This window comes from Brachyhypopomus gauderio, chromosome 6 (assembly GCF_052324685.1).
Source record: "Brachyhypopomus gauderio isolate BG-103 chromosome 6, BGAUD_0.2, whole genome shotgun sequence".
Taxonomy (NCBI): Eukaryota; Metazoa; Chordata; class Actinopteri; order Gymnotiformes; family Hypopomidae; genus Brachyhypopomus; species Brachyhypopomus gauderio.
The window spans coordinates 3,667,614-3,683,947 of record NC_135216.1 but is presented as its reverse complement, the minus strand read 5'-3'; the positions used below and the strand labels follow the sequence as shown (position 1 = coordinate 3,683,947).

Sequence of the window (16,334 nt, the reverse complement as noted above, 5' to 3'; positions counted from 1 at the left end):
AAGTTTGCGATGAGGACCATTTAGAGAAGAAGTGGTAATAACTTCAATTCCAATCACATGCGTCGTTAAATTGAGATATCATGAGCGTCCTCAAATGCTGTAATGATGAGATTCACCAGTATTACAAGATATATGTTTGGGAATGAAATCAGCAGCCTTTAATGAGTGATGATTGAGAGAGAACAATGTCGTAAGATATCTGACTGAAAATGAATTGGACTGCTTGAAAAGGTCATATACGAAATGTTTAAAAGGCAAGAATTGCATAGTATCACATCAAACAGGGTAAAGCAAAGACTTTCAGATGCCACTAGGGGGCACCCAGAGTTGAACTGGGGACCTCTTGATCTGCAGTCAAATGCTCTACCACTGAGCTATACCCCCAGCAGGAAGTGTGATTTGCAACCTCAATGTGAGCACATGAGCAGGAAAAACACAAGCTCACAAGATACCTGATGTGGAGCTTAGAGGAGATTTTGGAAGGTGACAATCTAAAGGAATGCTTTGAGTAACAGTAAAAATGCTCGCCCAGTGGCGTAAATCCTGAACAAATGCTTTTCTCAGGAATCCATTTTTAAACACATTGGCACTTCCTGAGCAGTGACTGCTGGATGATATTATGAAATGGCACCATCCATATGACATATTTTTGGACTTGTTCAAAGGGTGCACTCTATGAGCAAAATATCATGTGCATGTTGAAATTGCAAGCAGCCAGAAGGTCTTTCAAGTTTGCGATGAGGACCATTTAGAGAAGAAGTGGTAATCACTTGAATTCCAATCACATGCGTCGTTAAATTGAGATATCATGAGTGTCCTCAAATGCTGTAATGATGAGATTCACCAGTATTACAAGATATATGTTTGGGAATGAAATCAGCAGCCTTTAATGAGTGATGATTGAGAGAGAACAATGTCGTAAGATATCTGACTGAAAATGAATTGGACTGCTTGAAAAGGTCATATTCGAAATGTTTAAAAGGCAAGAATTGCATAGTATCACAACAAACAGGGTAAAGCAAACACTTCCAGATGCCACTAGGGGGCACCCAGAGTTGAACTGGGGACCTCTTGATCTGCAGTCAAATGCTCTACCACTGAGCTATACCCCCAGCAGGAAGTGCGATTTGCAACCTCAATGTGAGCACATGAGCAGGAAAAACACAAGCTGACAAGATACCTGATGTGGAGCTTACAGGAGATTTTGGAAGGTGGCAATCTAAAGGAATGCTTTGAGTAACAGTAAAAATGCTCGCCCAGTGGCGTAAATCCTGAACAAATGCTTTTCTCAGGAATCCATTTTTAAACACATTGGCACTTCCTGAGCAGTGACTGCTGGATGATATTATGAAATGGCACCATCCATATGACATATTTTTGGACTTGTTCAAAGGGTGCACTCTATGAGCAAAATATCATGTGCATGTTGAAATTGCAAGCAGCCAGAAGGTCTTTCAAGTTTGCGATGAGGACCATTTAGAGAAGAAGTGGTAATCACTTGAATTCCAATCACATGCGTCGTTAAATTGAGATATCATGAGCGTCCTCAAATGCTGTAATGATGAGATTCACCAGTATTACAAGATATATGTTTGGGAATGAAATCAGCAGCCTTTAATGAGTGATGATTGAGAGAGAACAATGTCGTAAGATATCTGACTGAAAATGAATTGGACTGCTTGAAAAGGTCATATACGAAATGTTTAAAAGGCAAGAATTGCATAGTATCACAACAAACAGGGTAAAGCAAACACTACCAGATGCCACTAGGGGGCACCCAGAGTTGAACTGGGGACCTCTTGATCTGCAGTCAAATGCTCTACCACTGAGCTATACCCCCAGCAGGAAGTGTGATTTGCAACCTCAATGTGAGCACATGAGCAGGAAAAACACAAGCTCACAAGATACCTGATGTGGAGCTTAGAGGAGATTTTGGAAGGTGACAATCTAAAGGAATGCTTTGAGTAACAGTAAAAATGCTCGCCCAGTGGCGTAAATCCTGAACAAATGCTTTTCTCAGGAATCCATTTTTAAACACATTGGCACTTCCTGAGCAGTGACTGCTGGATGATATTATGAAATGGCACCATCCATATGACATATTTTTGGACTTGTTCAAAGGGTGCACTCTATGAGCAAAATATCATGTGCATGTTGAAATTGCAAGCAGCCAGAAGGTCTTTCAAGTTTGCGATGAGGACCATTTAGAGAAGAAGTGGTAATAACTTCAATTCCAATCACATGCGTCGTTAAATTGAGATATCATGAGCGTCCTCAAATGCTGTAATGATGAGATTCACCAGTATTACAAGATATATGTTTGGGAATGAAATCAGCAGCCTTTAATGAGTGATGATTGAGAGAGAACAATGTCGTAAGATATCTGACTGAAAATGAATTGGACTGCTTGAAAAGGTCATATACGAAATGTTTAAAAGGCAAGAATTGCATAGTATCACAACAAACAGGGTAAAGCAAACACTACCAGATGCCACTAGGGGGCACCCAGAGTTGAACTGGGGACCTCTTGATCTGCAGTCAAATGCTCTACCACTGAGCTATACCCCCAGCAGGAAGTGTGATTTGCAACCTCAATGTGAGCACATGAGCAGGAAAAACACAAGCTCACAAGATACCTGATGTGGAGCTTAGAGGAGATTTTGGAAGGTGACAATCTAAAGGAATGCTTTGAGTAACAGTAAAAATGCTCGCCCAGTGGCGTAAATCCTGAACAAATGCTTTTCTCAGGAATCCATTTTTAAACACATTGGCACTTCCTGAGCAGTGACTGCTGGATGATATTATGAAATGGCACCATCCATATGACATATTTTTGGACTTGTTCAAAGGGTGCACTCTATGAGCAAAATATCATGTGCATGTTGAAATTGCAAGCAGCCAGAAGGTCTTTCAAGTTTGCGATGAGGACCATTTAGAGAAGAAGTGGTAATAACTTCAATTCCAATCACATGCGTCGTTAAATTGAGATATCATGAGCGTCCTCAAATGCTGTAATGATGAGATTCACCAGTATTACAAGATATATGTTTGGGAATGAAATCAGCAGCCTTTAATGAGTGATGATTGAGAGAGAACAATGTCGTAAGATATCTGACTGAAAATGAATTGGACTGCTTGAAAAGGTCATATACGAAATGTTTAAAAGGCAAGAATTGCATAGTATCACATCAAACAGGGTAAAGCAAAGACTTTCAGATGCCACTAGGGGGCACCCAGAGTTGAACTGGGGACCTCTTGATCTGCAGTCAAATGCTCTACCACTGAGCTATACCCCCAGCAGGAAGTGTGATTTGCAACCTCAATGTGAGCACATGAGCAGGAAAAACACAAGCTCACAAGATACTTGATGTGGAGCTTAGAGGAGATTTTGGAAGGTGACAATCTAAAGGAATGCTTTGAGTAACAGTAAAAATGCTCGCCCAGTGGCGTAAATCCTGAACAAATGCTTTTCTCAGGAATCCATTTTTAAACACATTGGCACTTCCTGAGCAGTGACTGCTGGATGATATTATGAAATGGCACCATCCATATGACATATTTTTGGACTTGTTCAAAGGGTGCACTCTATGAGCAAAATATCATGTGCATGTTGAAATTGCAAGCAGCCAGAAGGTCTTTCAAGTTTGCGATGAGGACCATTTAGAGAAGAAGTGGTAATCACTTGAATTCCAATCACATGCGTCGTTAAATTGAGATATCATGAGTGTCCTCAAATGCTGTAATGATGAGATTCACCAGTATTACAAGATATATGTTTGGGAATGAAATCAGCAGCCTTTAATGAGTGATGATTGAGAGAGAACAATGTCGTAAGATATCTGACTGAAAATGAATTGGACTGCTTGAAAAGGTCATATTCGAAATGTTTAAAAGGCAAGAATTGCATAGTATCACAACAAACAGGGTAAAGCAAACACTTCCAGATGCCACTAGGGGGCACCCAGAGTTGAACTGGGGACCTCTTGATCTGCAGTCAAATGCTCTACCACTGAGCTATACCCCCAGCAGGAAGTGCGATTTGCAACCTCAATGTGAGCACATGAGCAGGAAAAACACAAGCTGACAAGATACCTGATGTGGAGCTTACAGGAGATTTTGGAAGGTGGCAATCTAAAGGAATGCTTTGAGTAACAGTAAAAATGCTCGCCCAGTGGCGTAAATCCTGAACAAATGCTTTTCTCAGGAATCCATTTTTAAACACATTGGCACTTCCTGAGCAGTGACTGCTGGATGATATTATGAAATGGCACCATCCATATGACATATTTTTGGACTTGTTCAAAGGGTGCACTCTATGAGCAAAATATCATGTGCATGTTGAAATTGCAAGCAGCCAGAAGGTCTTTCAAGTTTGCGATGAGGACCATTTAGAGAAGAAGTGGTAATCACTTGAATTCCAATCACATGCGTCGTTAAATTGAGATATCATGAGTGTCCTCAAATGCTGTAATGATGAGATTCACCAGTATTACAAGATATATGTTTGGGAATGAAATCAGCAGCCTTTAATGAGTGATGATTGAGAGAGAACAATGTCGTAAGATATCTGACTGAAAATGAATTGGACTGCTTGAAAAGGTCATATTCGAAATGTTTAAAAGGCAAGAATTGCATAGTATCACAACAAACAGGGTAAAGCAAACACTTCCAGATGCCACTAGGGGGCACCCAGAGTTGAACTGGGGACCTCTTGATCTGCAGTCAAATGCTCTACCACTGAGCTATACCCCCAGCAGGATGTGCGATTTGCAACCTCAATGTGAGCACATGAGCAGGAAAAACACAAGCTGACAAGATACCTGATGTGGAGCTTACAGGAGATTTTGGAAGGTGGCAATCTAAAGGAATGCTTTGAGTAACAGTAAAAATGCTCGCCCAGTGGCGTAAATCCTGAACAAATGCTTTTCTCAGGAATCCATTTTTAAACACATTGGCACTTCCTGAGCAGTGACTGCTGGATGATATTATGAAATGGCACCATCCATATGACATATTTTTGGACTTGTTCAAAGGGTGCACTCTATGAGCAAAATATCATGTGCATGTTGAAATTGCAAGCAGCCAGAAGGTCTTTCAAGTTTGCGATGAGGACCATTTAGAGAAGAAGTGGTAATAACTTCAATTCCAATCACATGCGTCGTTAAATTGAGATATCATGAGCGTCCTCAAATGCTGTAATGATGAGATTCACCAGTATTACAAGATATATGTTTGGGAATGAAATCAGCAGCCTTTAATGAGTGATGATTGAGAGAGAACAATGTCGTAAGATATCTGACTGAAAATGAATTGGACTGCTTGAAAAGGTCATATACGAAATGTTTAAAAGGCAAGAATTGCATAGTATCACATCAAACAGGGTAAAGCAAAGACTTTCAGATGCCACTAGGGGGCACCCAGAGTTGAACTGGGGACCTCTTGATCTGCAGTCAAATGCTCTACCACTGAGCTATACCCCCAGCAGGAAGTGTCATTTGCAACCTCAATGTGAGCACATGAGCAGGAAAAACACAAGCTCACAAGATACCTGATGTGGAGCTTACAGGAGATTTTGGAAGGTGACAATCTAAAGGAATGCTTTGAGTAACAGTAAAAATGCTCGCCCAGTGGCGTAAATCCTGAACAAATGCTTTTCTCAGGAATCCATTTTTAAACACATTGGCACTTCCTGAGCAGTGACTGCTGGATGATATTATGAAATGGCACCATCCATATGACATATTTTTGGACTTGTTCAAAGGGTGCACTCTATGAGCAAAATATCATGTGCATGTTGAAATTGCAAGCAGCCAGAAGGTCTTTCAAGTTTGCGATGAGGACCATTTAGAGAAGAAGTGGTAATAACTTCAATTCCAATCACATGCGTCGTTAAATTGAGATATCATGAGCGTCCTCAAATGCTGTAATGATGAGATTCACCAGTATTACAAGATATATGTTTGGGAATGAAATCAGCAGCCTTTAATGAGTGATGATTGAGAGAGAACAATGTCGTAAGATATCTGACTGAAAATGAATTGGACTGCTTGAAAAGGTCATATACGAAATGTTTAAAAGGCAAGAATTGCATAGTATCACATCAAACAGGGTAAAGCAAAGACTTTCAGATGCCACTAGGGGGCACCCAGAGTTGAACTGGGGACCTCTTGATCTGCAGTCAAATGCTCTACCACTGAGCTATACCCCCAGCAGGAAGTGTGATTTGCAACCTCAATGTGAGCACATGAGCAGGAAAAACACAAGCTGACAAGATACCTGATGTGGAGCTTACAGGAGATTTTAGAAGGTGGCAATCTAAAGGAATGCTTTGAGTAACAGTAAAAATGCTCGCCCAGTGGCGTAAATCCTGAACAAATGCTTTTCTCAGGAATCCATTTTTAAACACATTGGCACTTCCTGAGCAGTGACTGCTGGATGATATTATGAAATGGCACCATCCATATGACATATTTTTGGACTTGTTCAAAGGGTGCACTCTATGAGCAAAATATCATGTGCATGTTGAAATTGCAAGCAGCCAGAAGGTCTTTCAAGTTTGCGATGAGGACCATTTAGAGAAGAAGTGGTAATAACTTGAATTCCAATCACATGCGTCGTTAAATTGAGATATCATGAGCGTCCTCAAATGCTGTAATGATGAGATTCACCAGTATTACAAGATATATGTTTGGGAATGAAATCAGCAGCCTTTAATGAGTGATGATTGAGAGAGAACATTGTCGTAAGATATCTGACTGAAAATGAATTGGACTGCTTGAAAAGGTCATATACGAAATGTTTAAAAGGCAAGAATTGCATAGTATCACAACAAACAGGGTAAAGCAAACACTACCAGATGCCACTAGGGGGCACCCAGAGTTGAACTGGGGACCTCTTGATCTGCAGTCAAATGCTCTACCACTGAGCTATACCCCCAGCAGGAAGTGTGATTTGCAACCTCAATGTGAGCACATGAGCAGGAAAAACACAAGCTCACAAGATACCTGATGTGGAGCTTAGAGGAGATTTTGGAAGGTGACAATCTAAAGGAATGCTTTGAGTAACAGTAAAAATGCTCGCCCAGTGGCGTAAATCCTGAACAAATGCTTTTCTCAGGAATCCATTTTTAAACACATTGGCACTTCCTGAGCAGTGACTGCTGGATGATATTATGAAATGGCACCATCCATATGACATATTTTTGGACTTGTTCAAAGGGTGCACTCTATGAGCAAAATATCATGTGCATGTTGAAATTGCAAGCAGCCAGAAGGTCTTTCAAGTTTGCAATGAGGACCATTTAGAGAAGAAGTGGTAATAACTTGAATTCCAATCACATGCGTCGTTAAATTGAGATATCATGAGCGTCCTCAAATGCTGTAATGATGAGATTCACCAGTATTACAAGATATATGTTTGGGAATGAAATCAGCAGCCTTTAATGAGTGATGATTGAGAGAGAACAATGTCGTAAGATATCTGACTGAAAATGAATTGGACTGCTTGAAAAGGTCATATACGAAATGTTTAAAAGGCAAGAATTGCATAGTATCACATCAAACAGGGTAAAGCAAACACTTTCAGATGCCACTAGGGGGCACCCAGAGTTGAACTGGGGACCTCTTGATCTGCAGTCAAATGCTCTACCACTGAGCTATACCCCCAGCAGGAAGTGTTATTTGCAACCTCAATGTGAGCACATGAGCAGGAAAAACACAAGCTCACAAGATACCTGATGTGGAGCTTACAGGAGATTTTGGAAGGTGACAATCTAAAGGAATGCTTTGAGTAACAGTAAAAATGCTCGCCCAGTGGCGTAAATCCTGAACAAATGCTTTTCTCAGGAATCCATTTTTAAACACATTGGCACTTCCTGAGCAGTGACTGCTGGATGATATTATGAAATGGCACCATCCATATGACATATTTTTGGACTTGTTCAAAGGGTGCACTCTATGAGCAAAATATCATGTGCATGTTGAAATTGCAAGCAGCCAGAAGGTCTTTCAAGTTTGCAATGAGGACCATTTAGAGAAGAAGTGGTAATAACTTGAATTCCAATCACATGCGTCGTTAAATTGAGATATCATGAGCGTCCTCAAATGCTGTAATGATGAGATTCACCAGTATTACAAGATATATGTTTGGGAATGAAATCAGCAGCCTTTAATGAGTGATGACTGAGAGAGAACAATGTCGTAAGATATCTGACTGAAAATGAATTGGACTGCTTGAAAAGGTCATATACGAAATGTTTAAAAGGCAAGAATTGCATAGTATCACATCAAACAGGGTAAAGCAAACACTTTCAGATGCCACTAGGGGGCACCCAGAGTTGAACTGGGGACCACTTGATCTGCAGTCAAATGCTCTACCACTGAGCTATACCCCCAGCAGGAAGTGTTATTTGCAACCTCAATGTGAGCACATGAGCAGGAAAAACACAAGCTCACAAGATACCTGATGTGGAGCTTACAGGAGATTTTGGAAGGTGACAATCTAAAGGAATGCTTTGAGTAACAGTAAAAATGCTCGCCCAGTGGCGTAAATCCTGAACAAATGCTTTTCTCAGGAATCCATTTTTAAACACATTGGCACTTCCTGAGCAGTGACTGCTGGATGATATTATGAAATGGCACCATCCATATGACATATTTTTGGACTTGTTCAAAGGGTGCACTCTATGAGCAAAATATCATGTGCATGTTGAAATTGCAAGCAGCCAGAAGGTCTTTCAAGTTTGCGATGAGGACCATTTAGAGAAGAAGTGGTAATCACTTGAATTCCAATCACATGCGTCGTTAAATTGAGATATCATGAGTGTCCTCAAATGCTGTAATGATGAGATTCACCAGTATTACAAGATATATGTTTGGGAATAAAATCAGCAGCCTTTAATGAGTGATGATTGAGAGAGAACAATGTCGTAAGATATCTGACTGAAAATGAATTGGACTGCTTGAAAAGGTCATATACGAAATGTTTAAAAGGCAAGAATTGCATAGTATCACAACAAACAGGGTAAAGCAAACACTACCAGATGCCACTAGGGGGCACCCAGAGTTGAACTGGGGACCTCTTGATCTGCAGTCAAATGCTCTACCACTGAGCTATACCCCCAGCAGGAAGTGTGATTTGCAACCTCAATGTGAGCACATGAGCAGGAAAAACACAAGCTCACAAGATACCTGATGTGGAGCTTAGAGGAGATTTTGGAAGGTGACAATCTAAAGGAATGCTTTGAGTAACAGTAAAAATGCTCGCCCAGTGGCGTAAATCCTGAACAAATGCTTTTCTCAGGAATCCATTTTTAAACACATTGGCACTTCCTGAGCAGTGACTGCTGGATGATATTATGAAATGGCACCATCCATATGACATATTTTTGGACTTGTTCAAAGGGTGCACTCTATGAGCAAAATATCATGTGCATGTTGAAATTGCAAGCAGCCAGAAGGTCTTTCAAGTTTGCGATGAGGACCATTTAGAGAAGAAGTGGTAATAACTTCAATTCCAATCACATGCGTCGTTAAATTGAGATATCATGAGCGTCCTCAAATGCTGTAATGATGAGATTCACCAGTATTACAAGATATATGTTTGGGAATGAAATCAGCAGCCTTTAATGAGTGATGATTGAGAGAGAACAATGTCGTAAGATATCTGACTGAAAATGAATTGGACTGCTTGAAAAGGTCATATACGAAATGTTTAAAAGGCAAGAATTGCATAGTATCACAACAAACAGGGTAAAGCAAACACTACCAGATGCCACTAGGGGGCACCCAGAGTTGAACTGGGGACCTCTTGATCTGCAGTCAAATGCTCTACCACTGAGCTATACCCCCAGCAGGAAGTGTTATTTGCAACCTCAATGTGAGCACATGAGCAGGAAAAACACAAGCTCACAAGATACCTGATGTGGAGCTTAGAGGAGATTTTGGAAGGTGACAATCTAAAGGAATGCTTTGAGTAACAGTAAAAATGCTCGCCCAGTGGCGTAAATCCTGAACAAATGCTTTTCTCAGGAATCCATTTTTAAACACATTGGCACTTCCTAAGCAGTGACTGCTGGATGATATTATGAAATGGCACCATCCATATGACATATTTTTGGACTTGTTCAAAGGGTGCACTCTATGAGCAAAATATCATGTGCATGTTGAAATTGCAAGCAGCCAGAAGGTCTTTCAAGTTTGCGATGAGGACCATTTAGAGAAGAAGTGGTAATAACTTGAATTCCAATCACATGCGTCGTTAAATTGAGATATCATGAGTGTCCTCAAATGCTGTAATGATGAGATTCACCAGTATTACAAGATATATGTTTGGGAATGAAATCAGCAGCCTTTAATGAGTGATGATTGAGAGAGAACAATGTCGTAAGATATCTGACTGAAAATGAATTGGACTGCTTGAAAAGGTCATATACGAAATGTTTAAAAGGCAAGAATTGCATAGTATCACATCAAACAGGGTAAAGCAAACACTTTCAGATGCCACTAGGGGGCACCCAGAGTTGAACTGGGGACCTCTTGATCTGCAGTCAAATGCTCTACCACTGAGCTATACCCCCAGCAGGAAGTGTTATTTGCAACCTCAATGTGAGCACATGAGCAGGAAAAACACAAGCTCACAAGATACCTGATGTGGAGCTTACAGGAGATTTTGGAAGGTGACAATCTAAAGGAATGCTTTGAGTAACAGTAAAAATGCTCGCCCAGTGGCGTAAATCCTGAACAAATGCTTTTCTCAGGAATCCATTTTTAAACACATTGGCACTTCCTGAGCAGTGACTGCTGGATGATATTATGAAATGGCACCATCCATATGACATATTTTTGGACTTGTTCAAAGGGTGCACTCTATGAGCAAAATATCATGTGCATGTTGAAATTGCAAGCAGCCAGAAGGTCTTTCAAGTTTGCGATGAGGACCATTTAGAGAAGAAGTGGTAATCACTTGAATTCCAATCACATGCGTCGTTAAATTGAGATATCATGAGTGTCCTCAAATGCTGTAATGATGAGATTCACCAGTATTACAAGATATATGTTTGGGAATGAAATCAGCAGCCTTTAATGAGTGATGATCAGTGTTGCCATAGTTACTTTGAAACAGTAATCCGACTACTGACTACTGACTACTTCTTTAAAAAGTAGCTCAGTTAAGTTACTGACTACTTGCTTTTAAAAGTAACTAAGTTAGATTACTTTTAGTTACTTTCAGCAGAGGCTGATCCCCCGCCCCTATAACAGGAAAATGACTACCAGTTCTGCCAATACTCACTTTATTGACATGTATTTTAACCGGAACATCAAAAATGACACTGGCATTTGTAAACTTTTTCTTGAAATAGGCTTTGTTGTTTTTAAAATAAATAAATAAATAAGACAGTCTTTCTGTTCAACTCCGCCCACTTACAGGGTTGCCAATTCTCACGCATTGAGCGTGAGACACACGCATTTGACTGTCTTCACACGCTCACACGCCACACTTTCGATATCTCACGCCGAAAAAAAATCTAGTTTATTTACCTCTGATCCATATCTATGATTCAATGAGTTACTAGTTCGATCTGGCGCCAACCACCGGCGATCGATAGATCGTGATATAATACTGAATTTAGTCCATTTTACACCCCGCCCGGTAACAATTTACGTTCGCCGCCACCCCCCGGTTTTTTTCAGGTTTGACGTTGTGTTTTTGAAAGTAGACAGCACTCTGTCGCCAGCACAGAGTGTACAACGCACCTTAATGTTGTCATCCTTAACCGAAATAAAATCAAAATAATGCCTGTATTTCCAGCTGCTAAAGGCGAACCTCTCCTTCCATCTGACTTTGGCGCCGCAGAAATGACATAACCGCGCAAGAAACGTGTAGCCAAAAAATAAGAATGAATAACCTACGTTCCCCCGAAATGCAGAAATAGTAACGCACGATGTTTTAGATAAGTAACTTTAATCTGACTACTAGTTTTTAAATAGTAGTTGCGTTAGACTACTCGTTACTGAAAAAAGTAGTCCGACTACAGTAACGCGTTACTAAGTAACGCGTTACCGGCATCACTGGTGATGATTGAGAGAGAACAATGTCGTAAGATATCTGACTGAAAATGAATTGGACTGCTTGAAAAGGTCATATACGAAATGTTTAAAAGGCAAGAATTGCATAGTATCACAACAAACAGGGTAAAGCAAACACTACCAGATGCCACTAGGGGGCACCCAGAGCTGAACTGGGGACCTCTTGATCTGCAGTCAAATGCTCTACCACTGAGCTATACCCCCAGCAGGAAGTGTTATTTGCAACCTCAATGTGAGCACATGAGCAGGAAAAACACAAGCTCACAAGATACCTGATGTGGAGCTTACAGGAGATTTTGGAAGGTGACAATCTAAAGGAATGCTTTGAGTAACAGTAAAAATGCTCGCCCAGTGGCGTAAATCCTGAACAAATGCTTTTCTCAGGAATCCATTTTTAAACACATTGGCACTTCCTGAGCAGTGACTGCTGGATGATATTATGAAATGGCACCATCCATATGACATATTTTTGGACTTGTTCAAAGGGTGCACTCTATGAGCAAAATATCATGTGCATGTTGAAATTGCAAGCAGCCAGAAGGTCTTTCAAGTTTGCGATGAGGACCATTTAGAGAAGAAGTGGTAATAACTTCAATTCCAATCACATGCGTCGTTAAATTGAGATATCATGAGCGTCCTCAAATGCTGTAATGATGAGATTCACCAGTATTACAAGATATATGTTTGGGAATGAAATCAGCAGCCTTTAATGAGTGATGATTGAGAGAGAACAATGTCGTAAGATATCTGACTGAAAATGAATTGGACTGCTTGAAAAGGTCATATACGAAATGTTTAAAAGGCAAGAATTGCATAGTATCACAACAAACAGGGTAAAGCAAACACTACCAGATGCCACTAGGGGGCACCCAGAGTTGAACTGGGGACCTCTTGATCTGCAGTCAAATGCTCTACCACTGAGCTATACCCCCAGCAGGAAGTGTTATTTGCAACCTCAATGTGAGCACATGAGCAGGAAAAACACAAGCTCACAAGATACCTGATGTGGAGCTTAGAGGAGATTTTGGAAGGTGACAATCTAAAGGAATGCTTTGAGTAACAGTAAAAATGCTCGCCCAGTGGCGTAAATCCTGAACAAATGCTTTTCTCAGGAATCCATTTTTAAACACATTGGCACTTCCTAAGCAGTGACTGCTGGATGATATTATGAAATGGCACCATCCATATGACATATTTTTGGACTTGTTCAAAGGGTGCACTCTATGAGCAAAATATCATGTGCATGTTGAAATTGCAAGCAGCCAGAAGGTCTTTCAAGTTTGCGATGAGGACCATTTAGAGAAGAAGTGGTAATAACTTGAATTCCAATCACATGCGTCGTTAAATTGAGATATCATGAGTGTCCTCAAATGCTGTAATGATGAGATTCACCAGTATTACAAGATATATGTTTGGGAATGAAATCAGCAGCCTTTAATGAGTGATGATTGAGAGAGAACAATGTCGTAAGATATCTGACTGAAAATGAATTGGACTGCTTGAAAAGGTCATATACGAAATGTTTAAAAGGCAAGAATTGCATAGTATCACATCAAACAGGGTAAAGCAAACACTTTCAGATGCCACTAGGGGGCACCCAGAGTTGAACTGGGGACCTCTTGATCTGCAGTCAAATGCTCTACCACTGAGCTATACCCCCAGCAGGAAGTGTTATTTGCAACCTCAATGTGAGCACATGAGCAGGAAAAACACAAGCTCACAAGATACCTGATGTGGAGCTTAGAGGAGATTTTGGAAGGTGACAATCTAAAGGAATGCTTTGAGTAACAGTAAAAATGCTCGCCCAGTGGCGTAAATCCTGAACAAATGCTTTTCTCAGGAATCCATTTTTAAACACATTGGCACTTCCTAAGCAGTGACTGCTGGATGATATTATGAAATGGCACCATCCATATGACATATTTTTGGACTTGTTCAAAGGGTGCACTCTATGAGCAAAATATCATGTGCATGTTGAAATTGCAAGCAGCCAGAAGGTCTTTCAAGTTTGCGATGAGGACCATTTAGAGAAGAAGTGGTAATAACTTGAATTCCAATCACATGCGTCGTTAAATTGAGATATCATGAGTGTCCTCAAATGCTGTAATGATGAGATTCACCAGTATTACAAGATATATGTTTGGGAATGAAATCAGCAGCCTTTAATGAGTGATGATTGAGAGAGAACAATGTCGTAAGATATCTGACTGAAAATGAATTGGACTGCTTGAAAAGGTCATATACGAAATGTTTAAAAGGCAAGAATTGCATAGTATCACATCAAACAGGGTAAAGCAAACACTTTCAGATGCCACTAGGGGGCACCCAGAGTTGAACTGGGGACCTCTTGATCTGCAGTCAAATGCTCTACCACTGAGCTATACCCCCAGCAGGAAGTGTTATTTGCAACCTCAATGTGAGCACATGAGCAGGAAAAACACAAGCTCACAAGATACCTGATGTGGAGCTTAGAGGAGATTTTGGAAGGTGACAATCTAAAGGAATGCTTTGAGTAACAGTAAAAATGCTCGCCCAGTGGCGTAAATCCTGAACAAATGCTTTTCTCAGGAATCCATTTTTAAACACATTGGCACTTCCTGAGCAGTGACTGCTGGATGATATTATGAAATGGCACCATCCATATGACATATTTTTGGACTTGTTCAAAGGGTGCACTCTATGCGCAAAATATCATGTGCATGTTGAAATTGCAAGCAGCCAGAAGGTCTTTCAAGTTTGCGATGAGGACCATTTAGAGAAGAAGTGGTAATCACTTGAATTCCAATCACATGCGTTGTTAAATTGAGATATCATGTGCGTCCTCAAATGCTGTAATGATGAGATTCACCAGTATTACAAGATATATGTTTGGGAATGAATTCAGCAGCCTTTAATGAGTGATGATTGAGAGTGAACAATGTCGTAAGATATCTGACTGAAAATGAATTGGACTGCTTGAAAAGGTCATATACGAAATGTTTAAAAGGCAAGAATTGCATAGTATCACATCAAACAGGGTAAAGCAAACACTTCCAGACGCCACTAGGGGGCACCCAGAGTTGAACTGGGGACCTCTTGATCTGCAGTCAAATGCTCTACCACTGAGCTATACCCCCAACAGGAAGTGTGATTTGCAACCTCAATGTGAGCACATGAGCAGGAAAAACACAAGCTCACAAGATACCTGATGTGGAGCTTACAGGAGATTTTGGAAGGTGACAATCTAAAGGAATGCTTTGAGTAACAGTAAAAATGCTCGCCCAGTGGCGTAAATCCTGAACAAATGCTTTTCTCAGGAATCCATTTTTAAACACATTGGCACTTCCTGAGCAGTGACTGCTGGATGATATTATGAAATGGCACCATCCATATGACATATTTTTGGACTTGTTCAAAGGGTGCACTCTATGAGAAAAATATCATGTGCATGTTGAAATTGCAAGCAGCCAGAAGGTCTTTCAAGTTTGCGATGAGGACCATTTAGAGAAGAAGTGGTAATAACTTGAATTCCAATCACATGCGACGTTAAATTGAGATATCATGAGCGTCCTCAAATGCTGTAATGATGAGATTCACCAGTATTACAAGATATATGTTTGGGAATGAAATCAGCAGCCTTTAATGAGTGATGATTGAGAGAGAACAATGTCGTAAGATATCTGACTGAAAATGAATTGGACTGCTTGAAAAGGTCATATACGAAATGTTTAAATGGCAAGAATTGCATAGTATCACAACAAACAGGGTAAAGCAAACACTTCCAGATGCCACTAGGGGGCACCCAGAGTTGAACTGGGGACCTCTTGATCTGCAGTCAAATGCTCTACCACTGAGCTATACCCCCAGCAGGAAGTGTGATTTGCAACCTCAATGTGAGCACATGAGCAGGAAAAACACAAGCTCACAAGATACCTGATGTGGAGCTTACAGGAGATTTTGGAAGGTGACAATCTAAAGGAATGCTTTGAGTAACAGTAAAAATGCTCGCCCAGTGGCGTAAATCCTGAACAAATGCTTTTCTCAGGAATCCATTTTTAAACACATTGGCACTTCCTGAGCAGTGACTGCTGGATGATATTATGAAATGGCACCATCCATATGACATATTTTTGGACTTGTTCAAAGGGTGCACTCTATGAGCAAAATATCATGTGCATGTTGAAATTGCAAGCAGCCAGAAGGTCTTTCAAGTTTGCGATGAGGACCATTTAGAGAAGAAGTGGTAATAACTTCAATTCCAATCACATG

General features: G+C 40.5%; 20 non-coding genes across 20 annotated transcripts; all 20 read right to left on the bottom strand.

Annotated features, from left to right (window-relative positions):
* Positions 1 to 312: 312 nt before the first annotated feature.
* On the bottom strand, positions 313 to 384 carry trnac-gca (transfer RNA cysteine (anticodon GCA)). Its single transcript has one exon. It is a non-coding gene; the product is annotated as a tRNA-Cys (tRNA).
* A 656-nt stretch (positions 385 to 1,040) lies between these two features.
* trnac-gca (transfer RNA cysteine (anticodon GCA)) lies at positions 1,041 to 1,112 on the bottom strand. Its single transcript has one exon. It is a non-coding gene; the product is annotated as a tRNA-Cys (tRNA).
* A 656-nt stretch (positions 1,113 to 1,768) lies between these two features.
* Positions 1,769 to 1,840, bottom strand: trnac-gca (transfer RNA cysteine (anticodon GCA)). Its single transcript has one exon. It is a non-coding gene; the product is annotated as a tRNA-Cys (tRNA).
* Positions 1,841 to 2,496: 656 nt separating this feature from the next.
* On the bottom strand, positions 2,497 to 2,568 carry trnac-gca (transfer RNA cysteine (anticodon GCA)). The gene has a single exon. It is a non-coding gene; the product is annotated as a tRNA-Cys (tRNA).
* A 656-nt stretch (positions 2,569 to 3,224) lies between these two features.
* On the bottom strand, positions 3,225 to 3,296 carry trnac-gca (transfer RNA cysteine (anticodon GCA)). The gene has a single exon. It is a non-coding gene; the product is annotated as a tRNA-Cys (tRNA).
* Positions 3,297 to 3,952: 656 nt separating this feature from the next.
* On the bottom strand, positions 3,953 to 4,024 carry trnac-gca (transfer RNA cysteine (anticodon GCA)). The gene has a single exon. It is a non-coding gene; the product is annotated as a tRNA-Cys (tRNA).
* Positions 4,025 to 4,680: 656 nt separating this feature from the next.
* Positions 4,681 to 4,752, bottom strand: trnac-gca (transfer RNA cysteine (anticodon GCA)). Its single transcript has one exon. It is a non-coding gene; the product is annotated as a tRNA-Cys (tRNA).
* A 656-nt stretch (positions 4,753 to 5,408) lies between these two features.
* On the bottom strand, positions 5,409 to 5,480 carry trnac-gca (transfer RNA cysteine (anticodon GCA)). The gene has a single exon. It is a non-coding gene; the product is annotated as a tRNA-Cys (tRNA).
* Positions 5,481 to 6,136: 656 nt separating this feature from the next.
* Positions 6,137 to 6,208, bottom strand: trnac-gca (transfer RNA cysteine (anticodon GCA)). The gene has a single exon. It is a non-coding gene; the product is annotated as a tRNA-Cys (tRNA).
* A 656-nt stretch (positions 6,209 to 6,864) lies between these two features.
* trnac-gca (transfer RNA cysteine (anticodon GCA)) lies at positions 6,865 to 6,936 on the bottom strand. Its single transcript has one exon. It is a non-coding gene; the product is annotated as a tRNA-Cys (tRNA).
* A 656-nt stretch (positions 6,937 to 7,592) lies between these two features.
* On the bottom strand, positions 7,593 to 7,664 carry trnac-gca (transfer RNA cysteine (anticodon GCA)). The gene has a single exon. It is a non-coding gene; the product is annotated as a tRNA-Cys (tRNA).
* A 656-nt stretch (positions 7,665 to 8,320) lies between these two features.
* On the bottom strand, positions 8,321 to 8,392 carry trnac-gca (transfer RNA cysteine (anticodon GCA)). Its single transcript has one exon. It is a non-coding gene; the product is annotated as a tRNA-Cys (tRNA).
* A 656-nt stretch (positions 8,393 to 9,048) lies between these two features.
* trnac-gca (transfer RNA cysteine (anticodon GCA)) lies at positions 9,049 to 9,120 on the bottom strand. Its single transcript has one exon. It is a non-coding gene; the product is annotated as a tRNA-Cys (tRNA).
* A 656-nt stretch (positions 9,121 to 9,776) lies between these two features.
* On the bottom strand, positions 9,777 to 9,848 carry trnac-gca (transfer RNA cysteine (anticodon GCA)). The gene has a single exon. It is a non-coding gene; the product is annotated as a tRNA-Cys (tRNA).
* A 656-nt stretch (positions 9,849 to 10,504) lies between these two features.
* On the bottom strand, positions 10,505 to 10,576 carry trnac-gca (transfer RNA cysteine (anticodon GCA)). Its single transcript has one exon. It is a non-coding gene; the product is annotated as a tRNA-Cys (tRNA).
* A 2,370-nt stretch (positions 10,577 to 12,946) lies between these two features.
* Positions 12,947 to 13,018, bottom strand: trnac-gca (transfer RNA cysteine (anticodon GCA)). The gene has a single exon. It is a non-coding gene; the product is annotated as a tRNA-Cys (tRNA).
* Positions 13,019 to 13,674: 656 nt separating this feature from the next.
* Positions 13,675 to 13,746, bottom strand: trnac-gca (transfer RNA cysteine (anticodon GCA)). The gene has a single exon. It is a non-coding gene; the product is annotated as a tRNA-Cys (tRNA).
* Positions 13,747 to 14,402: 656 nt separating this feature from the next.
* trnac-gca (transfer RNA cysteine (anticodon GCA)) lies at positions 14,403 to 14,474 on the bottom strand. Its single transcript has one exon. It is a non-coding gene; the product is annotated as a tRNA-Cys (tRNA).
* A 656-nt stretch (positions 14,475 to 15,130) lies between these two features.
* trnac-gca (transfer RNA cysteine (anticodon GCA)) lies at positions 15,131 to 15,202 on the bottom strand. The gene has a single exon. It is a non-coding gene; the product is annotated as a tRNA-Cys (tRNA).
* Positions 15,203 to 15,858: 656 nt separating this feature from the next.
* Positions 15,859 to 15,930, bottom strand: trnac-gca (transfer RNA cysteine (anticodon GCA)). Its single transcript has one exon. It is a non-coding gene; the product is annotated as a tRNA-Cys (tRNA).
* Positions 15,931 to 16,334: the final 404 nt, after the last annotated feature.